Genomic DNA, 19,733 nt, shown 5'->3' with positions numbered 1-19,733 from the left:
GCTTCCCAGAATGCACTGCGAACACTGAGACATGACAGAAGGCCGGTGGCGCTGGCGCTTCCCGTTTGTACAGAGCCGCTGACGCCACCACCTTGTTTGTTAGAGGGGTAGCTGTTACGTAGCCAGATACCCCTGTGTAATGCGGAATTGACCACTAGATATCACGAGAAGTGTCACGAGAGGCGTTCGTGCCAGTATGAAAGGAATAGCTGAACGGGTGGATCAGGAGGGACTAGGGACTTCAAATGGCTCTAAGCACTATGGGACTTAACATCTGAGGTCATCAGTCCCGTAGAACTTAGAACTACTTAAACCTAACTAACCTAAGGACATCACACACATTCATGCCCGAGGCAGGATTCGAACCTGCGACCGTAGCAGCCGCGTGGTTCAGGGCTGAAGCGCCTAGAACGGCTCGACCACAGCCGCCGGCCTAGGGACGTCGAACGTGGACTAATCATTGGATGTGCATCAGTGACATTTGAGCATTTCTAAAGCTGCCCAAGTCGACAGCGATGCGATTGCGAAGTGGAATCACGCACGAACAACCACAGCCAAGCCAGGAACACGCAGAGCTCATGTACTGATGGACAGGGCCACTCGAGCAATGAGGAGAATGGTTGTAACAAATCACATGTACGTATCGAAAGGACTCAGATATTAGCTCCAAATGCTACCAGTACTCCGGCTACCACAATCAATATGCTTAGGGAGTGATGGGGAACAACGGGCGAACAGCTCCTCAACAACCACACAGTGCTAAGCTAGACACGAGATGACGTAAAGGGCGACACTACTGGACAGTGGATGACTGGAAACCAGAGATTTCGAGTGATCAGTCACACTATACCCTGCGGCAATCCGATGGAAGAGTTTGCGTTCCGCGAACGCCTGGAAAAAGCTACGTGCTACTGCATGTATTGTCAACCATGAAGTGCGGAGGATTAGGTGATACGGTGTAGGAATGTTTTTGTAATTAGGAAGTGGTCTCCTTATTGCGCTTAAGAAAACTCTAAATAGGGAAGGATATGAAAACGTTTTACAGCACAGTGCACTACGTACATGAGACGATGACTATTTGTATCAGCATGGCAGCGCACCCTGACACAAAGCAGCATCAGTGAGGCAGTGGTCTGTGGGCAACAACATTCCCGAAATGGCATGGCCTGCCCACAATTCCGACCTCTAACCAATGGAACACCTTCGGGTTGGGTCAGAACGTCGGTTTCGCTGCGCACCTCAGTGTCCAGTAACACTACCTTCTATAGTTTCGGTTTTTGAGACAGAATGGGCTTCCATTCCGCCACAGACATACAGATACCTCACTGAAAAAGTTCCCAGTAGAGTTCAAGCCATTATAAAGGCGGATGCTGGACAAAATCCATATTAATTTGGAAATTTGTGATAAGTTCCTATGGGAACAAACTGCTGAGTTCATCGGTCCCTAGTCTTACACACTACTTAATCTAACTTGAAGTAACTTACGCTAAGCACAACACACACACCCATGCCCGAGGAAGGACTCAACCTCCGACGGGAGGAGCTGCGCGAACTGTGGCAAAGTGCCCTTAGACCCCGAGGCTACCCCACGCGGCTCTATATTAATGTGCACTATTATATGTTCAGATACTTTTGATCTTGTTATGTACACATTTTTCAACATTAAATAGCCAGCTTCACTCCATTGTGAAACCACAAGTAAGAATGATTTTCATAGCGAAGAACTTAGGAAGCTTCTGTCTAATTTCCGGCCGTAGTGGCCGAGCGGTTCTAGGCGCTACAGTCTGGCATGGATGTGTGTGATGCCCTTAGATTAGTTAGGTTTAAGTAGTTCTAAGTTCTAGGGGACTGATGACCTTAGAAGTTAAGTCGCATAGTGCTAAGAGCCATTTGGACCATTTTTGTTCAGCAAATTCTTGCAAGGCAGTCGTGGAATAACCGCCCTGGTTTCCACATAGAACCGCACGGACTTTGATGCAGTTTGCAGCTACCTTCAGAAACCATAAACATACACCGCACGAGGCAAGCGTTCAGGTCACACGCTACAGATACGAGGATCGCTCAATAAGCAAGGCAACAATTTTTTTCTGGAAGCAGTTAGGTTTCATTCTGAATTCCATTACGCCACATCATTCTCCACTCTTTTGGGGACAAAACTATTTTTCAACATAAACTCCGACGACCTTACGCCACCTTACGGGGCCTGGGAGGCCCAGTATGCCCACATCGTACCACTCTACTGGCCGACGTCGGATGCGACGTCTTGCTGCATCAGTAGCTTCCCGATCATCTACGTACGGAACTCCGCGGAGTGCATCCTTCATTAGCCAAAACGGATGGAAGTCGGAAGGTGCGAAATTCTGGCTGTAGGACGGATGAGGAAGAACAGTCCAATGAAGTTTTGTGAGTTCCTCTCGGGTGCACACACTTGTGTGAGGCCTTGCATTGTCATGTAGAAGGAGAAACTCGTTTACATTTTGATGACGACGAACACAGTGAAGTCGTCTCTTCAATTTCCTAAGGGTAGCGCATATACTTCAGAGTTGATAGTTTCCCGTGAGGGAGGACAGAATAACCCCCTCAGAGTGTGACAGCCTCTCCTGACCCGATCAGCTGCATTTTGAAAAGTTACTATGTAGCATATTCAGGTGCGTGAACTGCTCTATAGAAGTGAGTTTGATTTTATAGTTTAGTTTTCTGATGTATTGCTACCTCCAAAAACCCTTTCTTTTCAAACTCATCATCTGACGATTTAAGAAGCAGTAAGAGGTCCTGATACCATTTATGTGACTTAAGCTTGAAATACATTATGTACAAATTTCGTAAATATTTTATTAGATTCCTTGAGCAACTTCCCGCGAGATCAAATAAGCAGTCCCTGTGCTGTTTTTCCTTATTTGCATTATGCATAGCAGACGCTCCACATTTGAACCTTTCATGACTTTCGTTCTGGTATTGACTAACATCAAAAACGAAAGCCGAAATGCGGAAGGCCTTCTTTAAATGTTCCTTCACAAAGCAAACCCGAACAATATTATTCTCATTCGACTAAAATCTTCGGGCAATGTGGTGCAGTAGTTACAACAATCGACCCGCATTTGTCATGACAACGTTTACAATCCTTGCTCCGCCATCATTTTCTATAGAAAGTCTAAAAGTGCATCCTGTATCAATTACGAACAAATTTCCTCGTGTTTTCTTTTGAAATTGTATGTATTTCTAATGTCAGCAATTATAAAGAGTTTCTCAGTAGCGAAAAAGTTGAAGTAAATTCGAACATGAGATTGTGTTAATAACATTTCTAGTAAGTCTTAAAGCACTCGAAGAAAACTGAACGATATATAAATTTTCAATAGCCTGGTATAAAATAAGTCTGCTATAGACTCTTCCCACCGTAAGTCCTTTATTCATCCTTAATTAGAGGAATATAATCATGAAAAACTTTGACTGGTACATTTACAGTTGATGTTGATGAAGAATATAGACCCACATCTTTTACTCAAGTTAGCTCTCGGCTCTTTTGATCTTTAATTAGTTCCGTAAATCACTAAAGATGAAGCGATTTCTTTGTAAGCTTCAGAAGAAAAACGGAAAAAATTATGATTCGTCCTTGCTTTCGAAAATCGTAGTGGAACGGGTGTGTATTCGTATTGCTTAATGAGTGTAAATTTTGAAATATTATTCGTTGAGGCAAAGTCAAAGCCAGTCTTTTGAGCTATTCAGTAAGGACGACTGGACAGGGAAGTAAGGGAATTCCTCACACCATGATCCCAGTTTTAATACTGAGTTTCTGCTTTTCTCGTATAATTACATCCCTTTCAGATAAGCCGTAGCTTGATGGCATATGGAATAATGGCGATACTCTACTCTGACTTGGAGAATACTTCTCTGGATCTTAATGATCCACCATGTCTTGAGAAAAGTTCGGGCCTAATGAAAGGCTAAGCCAAAGGTGGTGCGGATAGTAACTGACTAGCTCAACTAGTACGAAGTCGCATTGATGTATGGACGAATCACAGTCAGAAACATATTGCTCAATTAGTGCACTAGATGTGAAAACAGAGACAATGCCTACGTCCTCACCTTATCTGACAATCTCGTAGACAACTGCTTTGACTTTTTCTTAGCTGCCAATGTAAGGGATATCATCAGGTGTGATGAACACAACCCAGACCTGTTTGTTATGGAGATATGATTCACTGAACTCACAAGCGACTACATAGCTGCGTTTTGAGCGCTTTCAGTCCAGTAGATGTATTATTAAAAATCTGCATTATTCATTATGAGTAACCGCATTACAGCGATATTGCTTTGATGTCGATGACAATAGTAGAACTGATTAGCATGTGTTTTTAAACAGTGAATACTTAGATTAAAAGGTTTTCAAAACTAACTCTAGCTACTAGAAACAGCTGTATTCCGATGTTTCCCTTTTTTACAATGGTTTTTGCAACTTGAAGAAGAGTTGTACTTCGAAATTTATGGTAACTGTTCTCGACATGCGGCTAAGGATTTTGAGGATCGGATATACGTTGTTGCACCAAACATAGTGCTCACTTGCCAGTATGTAAAACTAAGATTACTACAGCCTAGCTGCAGTTATGGCCGTGGCCTGGAAAAGGACAACTTGTATATCACCTGACAGCACACAGGCGCACCTGGCTTTGTTTTGCAAACATCGGACACACGTATTTAAAGAAAGTGACACGAAAATGCGGGTGAGGAAGTCTGCTTGCCGGCCGGATCGGCCGTGCGGTTTCTAGGTGTTGTGACTTGGCAAGACAGCCAAGTCACTATGAGAGGAAGCCGAAAGGCACGCGCTTAAGCTCACGCAGGCTGCCGCGAGGTCTGGAACAGTTAAGGGAATTAATAGTAGCAAATAAGGTACGTAGTTGATGTAATACTTAACTTTAAGCCATAAGTGGTGTACATCGGTCTGACGGTACAGGCATCAGAAGTTAAATATCTATTGAGAATGGCGCCTTGCTAGGTCGTAGCAAATGACGTAGCTGAAGGCTATGCTAACTATCGTCTCGGCAAATGAGAGCGTATTTGTCAGTGAACCATTGCTATTAACGTCGGCTGTACAACTGGGGCGAGTGCTAGTAAGTCTCTCTAGACCTGCCGTGTGGTGGCGCTCGGTCTGCAATCACTGACAGTGGCGACACGCGGGTCCGACGTATACTAACGGACCGCGGCCGATTTAAAGGCTACCTCCTAGCAAGTGTGGTGTCTGGCGGTGACACCACACTAGGGACTGCAGTCAGGAACCGAGCGACCGCTACGGTGGCAGGTTCGAATCCTGCCTCGGGCATGGATGTATGTGATGTCCTTAGGTTAGTTAGGTTTAATTAGTTCTAAGTTCTAGGCGACTGATGACCTCAGAAGTTATGTCGCTTAGTGCTCAGAGCCATTTGAACCATTTCGAAGTCTGCTTATAACAGCAATGGGACAGTAAAGTCACCACGAAGAACCTAATCATATTCTCGATCTGACATTCTTAGCGAGGAATGTGCCATTCATATGAAGTTCGTTGCGCCCTTTTGAATTTCCCACTGAAGGTCGTCCATTCAGATTTAACTGCTTCGTATATGAACATCTGAGACACAGGGGAAAAGATTACGTACACAATATAACCGTTCTGGTATTTCTATTATCTATGTGGATATTTATCTCTTCGTCTAGATAACACAGCCGTCGGGTTCATTACACCTCTCTTAGCTTGAAAAACTATATCCCTACTGGTCTCCCAGACTATTTATAATCCATTCTTAATGATAATTCTGCTAGAGACAACAAAACTCTGCTTCTACATCTACAACCGCAAGCCAACTTAAGGTGTGTGGTGTAGCGTGCTTTGCATACTACTGTTACTTCCCGTGTCCTGTTGCACTGGCGTATGTTCAACTGGAAGAACGCATGTTGGCAAGCCCTCGCGTGAACTTGAATATCTGTAATTTTACCTTCATGGTCTTTTCGCGAGACATTCGTAGGAGGAAGCAATATAAAGGTTGATTCTTCTGACAACGTACTCTCTCGGAATTATAACAAAAATGGTCGGCCTATACGCTTTTGTGCTGTACGTGTTCCTTCACGTTTCCACTTCACTATCACATCGGAAAAAGTGGACGTAGGGATGTTTAGGAGTGTGGAAATCGCGCGTACAGGCGTATGAGACAAGTGACACCCAATCACCTGACGATGTCCGAAGTCCGCTGCTTTCTCACGATGTCTAATGACCACTAAGGTCGCTGATATGGAGTACCTGGCAGTAGGTGGCAGCACAATGCACCTAACATGAAAAACGTAAGTTTTTGGAAGTGTTCGGATACTTTTGATCACATAGTGTATCATCACTGCGCCACCTGGGGCGGTGAAATGACAAAGTGCTTGCACAGAAAATTGCTCTGAGCTACCGCAACAACTCATTCCAGTCAGTATCCCTGGCGAAATATCGACTTCTGCGCGCGCTCCCGGGCAATAAGTGGGGGAAAAATAAAGCTGTTCACAGCAAATACAGATTTTTAATAATGTATTTACGAGTCGCACAGAGGACACGGAGGCCAGAGGGGACGGGGACGCGAAATAAAAATGAAACTGCACCTCTAACGGGTGGAAAAATACGAGCATGATCCCCGTGTTTGCCGTGACGGCGTAATTCCGGCCACGCTGTTTACGCGCAACAATCAATTGCCGAGCGGTGCCGCTCGGCGGCCCGTCTGTGTGCGCTGGCACGACGCAAAAGGGCGGGGGGGGGGGGGGGGGGGGGGCAGGCGATGGCCCCGCTGGCCCACAGGCAGGCGGGCACATTAGCGGCGGAAGCGGTGCGCGTGTGATCACAGACTGGCTTTGTCTCTTCTGATCGGGGCATTTGTGCGTAGCAGCAGCGCTCGCGTCCAGCTGCCAGTCATTGCGTGTTCCTCCTATTCTCCTCATCTTTTAGTGTTCAATTTTGCCACCAGGTTGTCACAGTCCACGATGAAGCGTTTGGTTACATTGCACACAAAACGCGCAGTAAATAAATGCTCGCATGAAGTCAAAAACCATCCTTGCAGCCTCCTGAAGACCTTAACGAAAGCTGGCAAAGATCGCAAACAGTCACCTGAGATGGGTATACCAACAGCGATATTTACCACACATTCCTCCAGTACACGTTCCCTAACTGCAGTCTGTCCGATACGCTGTTTACAGGTAAACTTTGCTGAAGGTGAGCGACGTTAGTAACCCGGTACTCTTACTGTCAATGAGAGTCCTAGCGTACACGAAGGAATAACGAGAATGAGGTGATTTCGGAAATAATTAATTGACGAAGAATACTTGTCAAGCCACATCACTTAAGCTCCCTACAAGGAGTGTCCTAAGTAACGTGTACCCTGATACACTGGTGAAAACGTAACCTCAACACAATGAAGTAATCTCTATTGATCCATCGTGGAAACGGATAGTGGCCAGACAGATATTTACCAAAGAGAAACCACTAAATAGCCGTGTGTACATGCATACATACATTAACCCTTGTTCCATAGATCATGAATACATTTGGTAATGATGTGGAACGTGTCACTTTAACATGAGTTTTCTTTACACAAAATAATTAATTAATTAATTTTTTTCTTACAGTTACTACTTCATATCTAAGAATTCATCTATTGAGTAGGAGTAGTGGTCATTCAGAAATTCTTTTAATTTGCTTTTAAATGATGGTTGGTTATCAGACTTTTAATACGATTTGGCAAATGACCAAAGATTTTTGTGGCAGCATAATTCACCCCTTTCTGTGCCAAAGTGAGATTTAATTCAGAGTAGTGAATATCATCCTTTCTTCTAGTGTTGTAGCTATGCACTTCGCTGTTATTTTCGAATTGGGATGGGTTATTTATGACAAATTTCATGAGTGAATATATGTATTGCGAAGGTACTGTGAATATCCCGAGTTCCTCAAGTAAATGTCTGTAAGGTGATCTTTTGTGGGCTCCAGCCATTATTCTGATTACACGCTTTTGTGCACTGAATACTTTCTCTCTTAATGACGAATTGCCCCAAAATTCGAAAGCATATGTTTCCAGAAGTTGTTATTTTATTTACAAAACCAGATTCGGCATCTCATCATTGTCATCTTCAGACCTCTATGCACTCTATGCATAGATAATCAGATACGTCGATGCATGCGTAACTGGAGCCACCAGTATCTGGATTCGGTGAAATTTTTGTGGAGTGAGCACTTCACAGAGACCAGGTATTGATGACTCCGGTTTTGCAAGCATCGATGTATACATGGAGTGCATAGGTGCCTGAAGATGCCATTAATGAGATGTCGAAACTGGTCGTGTAAATAAAATGACAACTTCAGAAAACACACGGCTGTTTGGTGATTTTTCTTTGATAAAAAATGAAGTAACGGTCCTACACGAATTACGTTTCACTCTCATGTTGTACATGGTGATTCCGTGATGATGTTACAAGCTTTCAGGGATGAGGGAGAACGATAAATGTGTCAACTGCAGGTAAGAGACCTTGGTCTGGAAACCATTTTGACACCGCTGACAGTGGAATATACGTGCCGGTACTGTTGTTGCCGAGACTGTAGGATATGCAACTTTCAGAGATGTTGCTACGGACAAAAACAAGAAAAAAATGCCCAGGAAACATGGACCCAAAAATGCATACCTTAAGAGCTGTGAACACTTGTTCGTCATCGATACTAAGATAAACATTTATTCTACCAAACTCTTAAGGTATACATTCTAGACCCCATATTTATTGGACATTTTCTTCTTCTTTTGGTCCACACTATCCCCTCCCATAATATGGAAACCACTGATCTTCCAGCTGAAGAGACGTGTTTTAATATCAGAGATGAACACATGCTCGTAGATCTTAAGGTATGCACTTTACAGTCCTTGTTTACTAGACCTTTTCTTGTTTTGGCCCAAAGCTGATTTCCCTAAAAATTAAGCAACAACAGTAATGGTACATGTACATTGTACCTTCCAATGATGTGATACATACTCTCTGTCATAGCTGGTGTCCCTGCAATCTGTGCTGCAGTGACCACAACTCATGCCACCCCACAAGACCTTCTCCCGTTTCTACAGGAATGTTGCTCCAACACCGACAGACATGTGACTGATGCTCGAGCCATGCCAGAGAGGTAGAATAGACGTCAAATCTCATCAGCCGATCCAACGTAAGCACCTCCCACCTTCCCCCTACCCCCCACCGTGACTACCCTGTTGCATCCCTATCTAGCAAACATGTTTCTGGACATGGATTCCAATTCAAATTATTGTCTACTCAATCCCCTCTACAAATTCTGGAAGTTCGTAAGGTGAATTTTAGGGCACCCTGTGGATATATGTATATACACTGATGAACCAAAACATTATGATCATCTACTTAAAAGCGTTTTGGTTCACCCCTGGAACGCAGTTCAGCGGTGATTCTGCGTGCCATGGATTCGACAAGTACTTGAGACGTTCCCAGAGTTTTGTGACACCATATGCCTACGTACAGATCACACGCTTCCCGAAATTTACGGGCGGTTGGTTTGTGGGCGCGGAGCTGCTGCCCTATAGCGTCCCAGTTGGGTTTCATCGGATTCGGATAAGCCGAATTTGATGGCCAAGACATCAACATGAGTTCCCTGTCATGCTCCTCAAACGACTGCAGCACGACTCTGGCCTTGTGACACGAATAGTTGTCCTGCTGGCAGATACCATAGCCGTTGGGGAAGACATCAAGCATACGAGGTTACAAGTGGTCCCTAATAATGTTCATGTTGTGTACAGCTGTCGTGGTTCCTTCGATTACTACCGCTGGTCCCATGGAGTCCCAGGTGAATGTCCCCATAACATAATACTGGTCACACCGGCCTGCGTCCGTGGTACGCTGCATGTAGCGAGAAGCCGTTCGGCTGGATGACATCGTATCTCGACACGCCCATCGACCTGATTTAACTACAAACGGAATGTATCCAACCAGGCGACACAGTTCCATTAATCCGCGGTCTAATCTAGATGATCCCATGCCCACCGTCATCATAACTGACGATGTTGTTGGGTGAACACGGGAACAACTGACCCTTAACATATACAAATGTAATGTATTGCGAATACATAGAAAGAAGGATCCTTTATTGTATGATTATATGATAGTGGAACAAACACTGGTAGCAGTTACTTCTGTAAAATATCTGGGAGTATGCATGCGGAATGATTGGAAGTGGAATGATCATATAAAATTAATTGTTGGTAAGGCGGGTGCCAGGTTGAGATTCATTGGGAGAGTCCTTAGAAAATGTAGTCCATCAACAAAGGAGGTGGCTTACAAAACACTCGTTCGACCTATACTTGAGTGTTGCTCATCAGTGTGGGATCCGTACCAGGTCGGGTTGACACAGGAGATAGAGAAGATCCAAAGAAGAGCGGCGCGTTTCGTCACAGGGTTATTTGGTAAGCGTGATAGCGTTACGGAGATGTTTAGCAAACTCAAGTGGCAGACTATGCAAGAGAGGCGCTCTGCATCGCGGTGTAGCTTGCTCGCCAGGTTTCGAGAGGGTGCGTTTCTGGATGAGGTCTCGAATATATTGCTTCCCCCCACTTATACCTCCAGAGTAGATCACGAATGTAAAATTAGAGAGATTCGAGGACGCACGGAGGCTTTCCGGCAGTCGTTCTTCCCGCGAACAATACGCGACTGGTACAGGAAAGGGAGGTAATGACAGCGGCACGTAAAGTGACCTCCGCCACATACCGTTGGGTTGCTTGCGGAGTATAAATGTAGATGTAGATGTAGAAAACGTAGGGGGTCCTCTGCTGCGGAACATTATGTTCAACACTTTGCGCTGCACAGTGTGGTCCAAAGCACTCGTGCGTGCGCTAGCATTGTACCCTGTCACAGATCGCCGGCTGTCCTGCTTCAGAGAGCGGGAAAGCCTCCGATCCCTAAGTTCTGTCGTGAGGTATCGACGCCCAGCTCCTTGTCGCCTACTCGTGGTTTCAGCGTTCTTCAACCACTTTCCACAGATGCTCACAACAGCAGCAGGCGAATAACCTAGCGTCTTTGCCTTTTCCACGATGCTCGCTCCCAGGCACTGGGCCACCACAATCTGGCTTTTGTCAAAGTCGCTTAAGCCAGCGCATTTCCGCATTTACGCCACTTATCGTCGCTAGAAGTATTGCCCATTCGCCTCTGCTCCGCTCATTCACTTCTCTTACCGCATCACGTGCCCTCAGCGTCACCAGGCAGCATACGACCTCGCGGTGGTCAATGGTCACTATGTTTCTGCTCATCAGTGTATGTGGCGTGTACATGCTGTGGTTTTCCTGGTACTTATGTTTTGTGTTACACGTGCTTGCCTTTCAGAATTTGCCATTTTTTCTGCTTCCAGAAGATACTGTTACGTATTATCGAACTAATTACGCTTTAGCTCCTTTGTTAGGGCAGCAGAAACCAGTGAGCTTTCAAACTCGTTTCATAGAGCAACAGAACAACGCAAAATCATCAAGTATAGCCAAAAACTGCAGAAACAGTAACAGAGATAAATGTTGTGCTGCTGCTAGTGTAGTGTTCGGAAGAGGACGATGGCCGGCCGCTGTGGCCGAGCGGTTCTAGGCGCTTCAGGCCGGAACCGCGCTGCTGCTACAGTCGCAGGTTCGAATCCTGCCTCGGGCATGGATGTGTGTGCTGTCCTTATGTTAGTTAGGTTTAAGTAGTTCTAAGTCTAGGGGACTAACGACCTCAGATGTTAAGTCCCATAGTGCTTAGAGCCATTTGAACCAATTTTTTATTGACGAAGTATACGTTCAAGTCTGACATCAACATGCTTACCAATAGATACACTCACAGTTTGCGACATATGTTTATAAGAATTCGGCAGTTATCTTCTGAGAGTAATATCTGACTTATTCAGCGTTAACAAAGGCTGTGTTAAAGGATCATTAATGTAATGTTTGGGTAACCGTAAGGTCTGTTCCCCCTTTTTGCTACACAGATTACCTGACCAGCAGAAGGTAACACAAATGGAAATTGTTGGTTGGGGAATAATCACAACAGAAGTGCGCATGACATTTGCACCGAAGGCCAAAGTCTTGTGATAACAACGTTTTCATCGATTTTAAAGAAGGCCTTACGTGACAGTAGCAAAGAGCGCTGTAAACATAGAAAGAAGTGTGTTGTGACCAATGGAGATTACTGTGATTTTATTCTCATGCGATGAGAACAAGTCGTATGAAAAGTAATCATAATTTACCAAAGCAATTTATGCTAGAGGCCTAATAAGATGTATTGCAGGAAATTAGTAATTGTTTGCCAGATACGGGAAACGGAATATAAACTGCGATGTAAGCTAGGATACGACAGTTATCAAGTTCAAAAAGTTGGCACGTGCTAGTAAACACATTGCGACTGTGTACTTGAAACCAAGCGAATACTTATAATTTGAGTACGCTGAAGCGGATCACAGCACGCAGAGATACAAAATTCACACGTAAGTAGATAAAGTCATGGCAAATAAGTGGAAACCTCTATGTTGGTCTTGATTCACTGAAGTCTAGGAAAAAGGAAACAGTAAGCATAGTTTCTACAGCGGCGCAGATTTCGGTACCATTAGCAAGCCCTCACACCGCAGTGCTCACGGCAAGTACTGCACCATAAATTGCTAGAGTAGACTTCTTGTTTCCCCAATGAATCTCAGGACAAAACATTAGCGGTCCTAAGCAGCAGTAGAATTTATGGTGTCCCCACCCCAGTTTATGGCCGTAGCGATGATACAGAAACTTCATTATCTTGCCATTTAATAAACGTCCGATCTCCCATTCATTTGAGGTATTACTTGTAAAGTAATTAGCACTAAATCTTGCCTTTTTATAACGACATCATTTAAGTATGGACGAAGCACTTTTCTAAACATTAACCGCAAGCTATTTAGGAATAATACATGAGGAGCAGACGAAACCTACATGGCGTATTTACTAAAAAAATTGCAATTAACAAATTAGCGCTCCAATTTTGTTGTATTTCGCCAAATAAATGAATTATTTAAATCGTATAATCGAGCAGTGAGACATTAAATGTAGATATGACGTCCGTACAAAACACACAAAATTCCTGCATTAATAGAAATAGTGTTTAAAATCTATTGCATTAAAGCCAGTTGGCACATAAAAACCGTATTTTGCACCATGGAGATGTGAAAACGATTGTAGAGCGTTTAATTTACTTGCTGCGCACTGTAAATAGGCACTATAACGGGAAAACTACATTGATAGTAACTCAGAAAATATTAAAACGCGTGTTCTGTATCATCTTTTCTAAGTTAAAGGCAGTATCACTGAAGTTGCTGGTCAGTCAATCAGAAAGTGAAACAACACACTTAGTACAACGTATTCAATTACGCTACACTAGTTTTCAAAATCATGAAGGCCTAATTCATAAGAATATCGTAAGGGTCAATATGTAAAGAAATAATGTGAAGAAATGAAAAGTTTCCTGCCGAAGATGCAACAAAGCTGTTTTCTGAGGTTGCACGTGAATACCAAATAGACATAAATATTTACGTTGTAAATATCTGTTGTCGAGCGTAATATGTGCTCAGAATCTTTTATGACGACAAGTTTTCTAGGTTTAGGGGATTATTACACTTAAAGCATAACATCTTTCTTGTAGTCCTGCTCGCTGGATTTTGTTGAAAAGCCCTCGCTTTTGTGCCGACAGTACATTTTTGAGACACATCCTGCAATTATTTCAGATGAGTAAGATCTCACCAAAGTCCGCCAAGGAACCATAACATCGTGTTTGCTGTTTTCTGGATGGGATTTCACTGTTCTATTGCATTGTATGTTCCTTTAACGAGAAAGTAAAAGTACTTGATCGTGTCCTCTAGCTATTTGCCGCTAATATTTACTCGAAAATAGCTCAACATACGCAAGATAGTGGTAAGTAAAAGAATTCACTGAAAGTGGTTGGAATACAAATTCGATATCGAAGAAAGACAAATTCAATGTTTGATAAATATTAAGAGGTGCAGAAATCTAAGAGACATATGAAATTAAATGTCAGTGTGATAGAGAGATTGATAAGCCCCATTCTTCGAATCGTTTCTGATTTTTTTATCTACTTACATTCATGCAATGTTATTGCAACCTCCTGCCATTCCCTATGATGTCTTGTATGGCGATGGAGCAAGAAATGTGGTTGGCCGAAGGCAGAATACAAGAGAAGACATTACACAAACAAAGGATGTAATGTTTAACTTGTACATCCCTGGCAATGGTGCAAACCTAAGTCACGATCTCTCGGTTACAGGGAGGATGGTGCAGTTAGCGGTGCGGTTGACATGGTTTGATTCAGATGTACAGCTGATCAACAATATTTTACACTGTGTGGGAGCAGCGTGACTGTGGTTTTTAAATTAAGGCGTAATTTCTACTGAATGTCACTTTGAGCGATGCAGTAAATGATGTGACGGACGTTACGACGCGAAAAAAACACCCATCTGCAGATCGCACTGAATTCCGGCTTAAAAAAAAATGCGCGTACTGAAACAACTTTTTTTGTAAAAATTTTGAACACTTACTGCTCCGCAGCTTCTAAATATTCCTTACAGAACATCTTCTAAACACCATAACCTGCACTTAAAACACTTATTAGCCAAACCGGTATTCAGGTTTGTGACCCATCGTCAGTGGCATCTAATACAGAAGACAATAAATAATTGTATGTGCATCGGTGTCTACCACATGACAACTTTTTTCATGATACCTATCCGAACATAGTAACATAGACATGGATGTAATTGGATTCCGGGTGTCCATAAGGTTGTTTGCTTTCTAAATGTATTTTAAGCTGCACATCGCAGAGTGGTTGTAAGTGACACCCATGTCAGTCATACAGAGGTACATAATATAAGTAGACTTACATATCTGCTTTTAAGTATAAAACTGACATTCTGTAGATAGCGACGCACATACAACTGTTTGTTTTTCTCTGTACTAGATGTCACTGACGATGGTTTGCACACACTAACGTCGACTTGGCTAATACACGTTTTAACTGCTGTTCATGGTGTTTAGATGTCCTTCAACAAACTTCTTTTGTGTTAGCTCTTTGTCTTCTTTATTTCCATTTATAAATTTTGATAACAAGATCAGTATGAAATCTAGTCTCTGCATGGAACTTTTTTTAACATCACTCATAAACTAGGATTCAGATAGTTTATTTTAATCATTAATTAGTCTGCAAGAAACTAAAAGTAAAAATTTATTGACCTGTTTTGTCACGTTTGCTGATACTAGCTGCTCTAAAAATGTAAACAGTGTGGACTCACTGAGTAGAATATGGGGAATTTGACTGCAGATTAGATTAGATTTACTTTCAATCCAATTGATCCGTAGTGAGGAGGTAATCCAGGATGTGTAACATCAGATATAACAAGAAAGTCGATATTCTAACGATATTTGCTATTTAAACAAATCGCACAGGCACATCTTGTATCTTCTTCTCATTTTCAGGAACTCGACTTTCAGAAGCTATAGATGTCAATAACGGACGCTTGCCTCGTCACTTCAGTGACTAGGTGAGTGTCGTCATTATAAATATGGCATCGCTCAATCTCCATCGCAGTATGTCGTAACCCTTTAGCGGAAAACCGTCTAAAGCATTTCGCAACGAAAACCTACATCTTTCACTGTATATCAAAGGATGTGACGCAGTGCGTAGGACGTTGGTTCGATATTCGGAAGAAGAGCTGATAGAATTAACGCTCGGCCAAAATGGTTTTGGTTATCCGCAGTTTTATCGAATCGCATTTGGTGATCGCCATGTAAATACTTAAAAGGTGGTCACAGCCCGTTCCTTCCTTCCTTAGCCTCCGAACTAAACCTCTGAGCACTAAGCTGACAAAAGTAAAACTCTGATCTTCTTTTCCCTTTAGCACTCGCACTGAGAATGCGTCCACGTGGCTGTCTGGACAGTGAACATCCGGTTAAGTATTATTTGACTCTTTAAACTTTTTAAAGTGCCTGCATGATACGACAATGCTGCTTAAATCCTGTACATTTATTACGATAAACTCTGTGAAAAGCAATATCTACGTCTGAGCTTTTGGAAACAGGTAGCAAACCATTTGCATAGTACTTGGAAACAAACTTGGAAAGACAGTTCGTAGTAATTGACGGAAAGTCGTCCAGTAAAATAGAACTGATTTCTGGCGTTCCCCAAGGTAGTGTTATAGACCCTTTGCTGTTCCTTATCTATATCAACTATTTGGGAGACAATCTGAGCAGCTGTCTTAGGTTGTTTGCAGATGACGCTGTCGTTTATCGACTAATAAAGTCATCAGAAGATCAAAACAAATTGCAAAATGATGTAGAGAAGATATCTGAGTGGTGCGAAAATTGGCAGTTGACCCTAAATAATGAAAAGTGTGAGGTCATCCACATGGGTGTTAAAAGGAATTCGTTAAATTTCGGTTACACGATAAATCAGTCTAATCTAAGAGCCGTAAATTCAATTAAATACCTAGGTATTACAATTACGAACAACTTAAATTGGAAGGAACACATTGAAAATGTTGTGGGAAAGGCTAACAAAAGACTGCGTTTTATTGGCAGGACACTTGGAAAATGTAACAGATCTTCTAAGGAAACTGCCTACACTACGCTTGTCCGTCCTCTTAGAATACTGCTGCGTGGTGTGGGATCCTTATCAGGTAGGACTGACGGACTACATCGTAAAAGTTCAAAGAAGGGCAGTACGTTTTGTATTACCCCAAAATACGGGAGAGAGTGTCACAGAAATGATACACGATTTGGACTGGACATCATTAAAAGAAAGGCGTTTTTCGTTGCGACGGAATCATCTCATTAAATTCCAATCACCAATTTTCTCTTCATAGGGAGAAACTATCACCACGATAAAATAAGGGAAATCAGAGCTCGTACGGAAAGATATATGTGTTCGTTCATTCCGCGCTCTATGAGATTGGAATAATACAGAATTGTGAAGGTGATTCGATGAACCTTCTACCAGGCACTTAAATGTGATTTGCAGAGTATCGATGTAGATGTAGATGTAGAAAAGACTGTAAGTATTCGTTTTTCAATCCTAACGTCAAAATTGAGTAGTGATGTGTGAGAAGTTGTTTTGTTTACTACCTCTTATGGCACTGAAGCAACTGATAAAAATATCCTAGTTACATTCGTGACATCAGTAGTGTGATCTGGTATTAATGACGGACTGAGTTACCTGGTAGTTAATCCTCCAATTCGCCAAAAAGACTAGAGAAACATTGTAGTTTAAATATATTTTTCTCGGTCATACCTGTATCACGTTTCATAACGTTCCGAAACTCACTAGACACGTGAAATTATTTATCTAGTCGGAAACACATTAACAGCCTCGTTAACTAAGAAAAACACATTTCGAAATAAAGGACTAATTGGGATATCCAGAGTATTATTTCTAAGTCGTCAGAACTGTTTATCAGTTAACGTTTAATTTTCAAAGACTGTAACATGGGTTTTAACATCTTATCTGGTTCAGTTTTCCATCTTAATTTCTAATCAGTATAAAATTAAATTTATTACTCTATGTGGCGTCTACGCTGAGTTAATTTGTGTGTCCACTTAAAACAGTGTGCTGGACAGATAACATGCTACCTACTGCGCCACCCGAGTATGCACTATGGACTGATGGAAAGCCCTAATTTGTTACGATCCTCTCCAAATTTCTCTCTCAGCGTCGGTACTCCCTGGTGTTGTGGAACTAGCATCTGAGACAAACTGGATCAACAATAATCCTTATTTTGTGGATAGACAAATGAGCAGTACAGCAGAACCTCTTCAGTGTTTGCGAAGAAAAGGGAAAAGTTTGTGGCAAGGCGGAGCTTTGTATCGGCGGTGAGGCTGCTCTGAGGGCACGTCTGTAAATACTCTGTCTGCGAAAAGCACCGGTCTGGGTTCGAGTCCCGTCCAAGCATACTATATTAAACTGTCACACACAACACATATGCCTTGTACGTTTGTCACCGGAAAGATAGGAATAAGTTTACCATCTCAATGACGTCGCCGCCATTAAAGACAAAACACTAACTCAGTGAAGAGGAAAAGGGACGAAAGCGGCACGTGCTCTCATTGATGGAACCACACCGGAAATAGCCGACAATGATTTAAAGAAATCGCGCAACGTCTTCATTTCTTATCTCAGATGTACCTGAATTCGATTTCATGGTCTTATAGCACACTTACATTTTTTTTATGAGTGAACTGGTCCACCCGTAGATGTTTTTTTACGGGCACAAATAAAACAGAGGCAATAGTTGTTTGAGGTACGGAGTCAGTCCGAGTCAGATGTACTGTTTAAATCCAAAATATTCATCTGGAAAAGTAGAAGATCGTAAAAGAAATAGATACGACAGGAAAAGGATCTTCATCAATCATGTGTTATAGCTAAAAAACAAAAAGGAACCTCTCGTAACTTTATTTGATTTTAAGCAATGAACCAATTTCGAAATTGGACGTGAATAACAAACCTGAAATCGGTAAGGTAAACTCCTGGCACATATATGAGTTAGATCTGATCTCACGAGAGGGCGCTGAGGAACTTAAATGCGCGGACCCGCATACGAACTATTTCGTGAATATGAAAAAAGTTTTTCTCTGATTCGGCGGAAAAGTTCCAAGTGAGCATAAAATTTGCAGATGCTATAAAGATCCAGGCTCTCCACACGATGAAATTCATACAGTTAAAACGCGCCGTCCGCAAGTTACGGTATTTATAGGAATTCTGCAACATTGTTCACGCGGCCACAAAACAACACTGAGCATTTAATTTCAGTACCTCCAGAGGGAAACCGCAAAAACTTTGCTCCTACAGTTGCGTTCTGCTTTTATCCGAAGTATTGCTGTTGGCGAACATTGTTAGGGGCTGCAGAGAAATGCCTCTGTATGCAGTTCATCGCATAGAGAGTTCATGCTCAGAAAACGACTCATCATACAGAGCAGAGATTCTCTTTTATTTGCGTTTCGAATCCGCAGTGAGGCGTGCCAAATGCACCGTTCCCTTACTACAGCAGTGATCTCTTTCAGCACTTTATCGAATTGTGAGTCCACTTTGCTGAAGTGGCCGTCTCTTTGAGATGAGGGAAGCCTTACCGAATATCGCGCCTCATCCTGTGTGCGCTTATCTCAGCAACAACGTGTCAGCTGCTACCGATCCTATTCACTGCTAGGGTTTGTGACTTAGTAAGGAACGTAAGATAAGAACGGAAATGCGTACGGACACAAATAAACAACACTTGTATCATTGATGAAGGAACAGGATACTGCATACAGGGAATGTATCCTATCTATCTAGGCGGTATCGATCTGGGCAAAGATTTACTAGCTATGACGTAAAACCGTACTGAAGCATTGCATGTTTTTGTTGTGGGCGCCATAGTAAAGCGTGGCTGAACACTGAAACAAATTTGAAAGTATTATATGTGAAATTAGCCTAAAACTAGCAGAATTGTTTTTGACAAACTATTCCCATCAATTTGTTTTTCTGTATAATTTTCGACTCGTGCGAACACAATTTTTCTTCTTTTTTTCAATCATACATGTTCCACTAAAGTTGGAGTATCTTCAGTGCTTTTTTATTTTCTTTCTACCAAATAACACGAAAAATTGCTTTTTGATGCTTGTGTGGATATACATGATTTTAGTTTTCAAAGTAAAGTATTCATAAACCGAAAA

The sequence above is a fragment of the Schistocerca piceifrons genome, chromosome 5 (assembly GCF_021461385.2).
Source record: "Schistocerca piceifrons isolate TAMUIC-IGC-003096 chromosome 5, iqSchPice1.1, whole genome shotgun sequence".
Classification (NCBI taxonomy): Eukaryota; Metazoa; Arthropoda; class Insecta; order Orthoptera; family Acrididae; genus Schistocerca; species Schistocerca piceifrons.
This window is presented reverse-complemented; position numbering follows the sequence as displayed.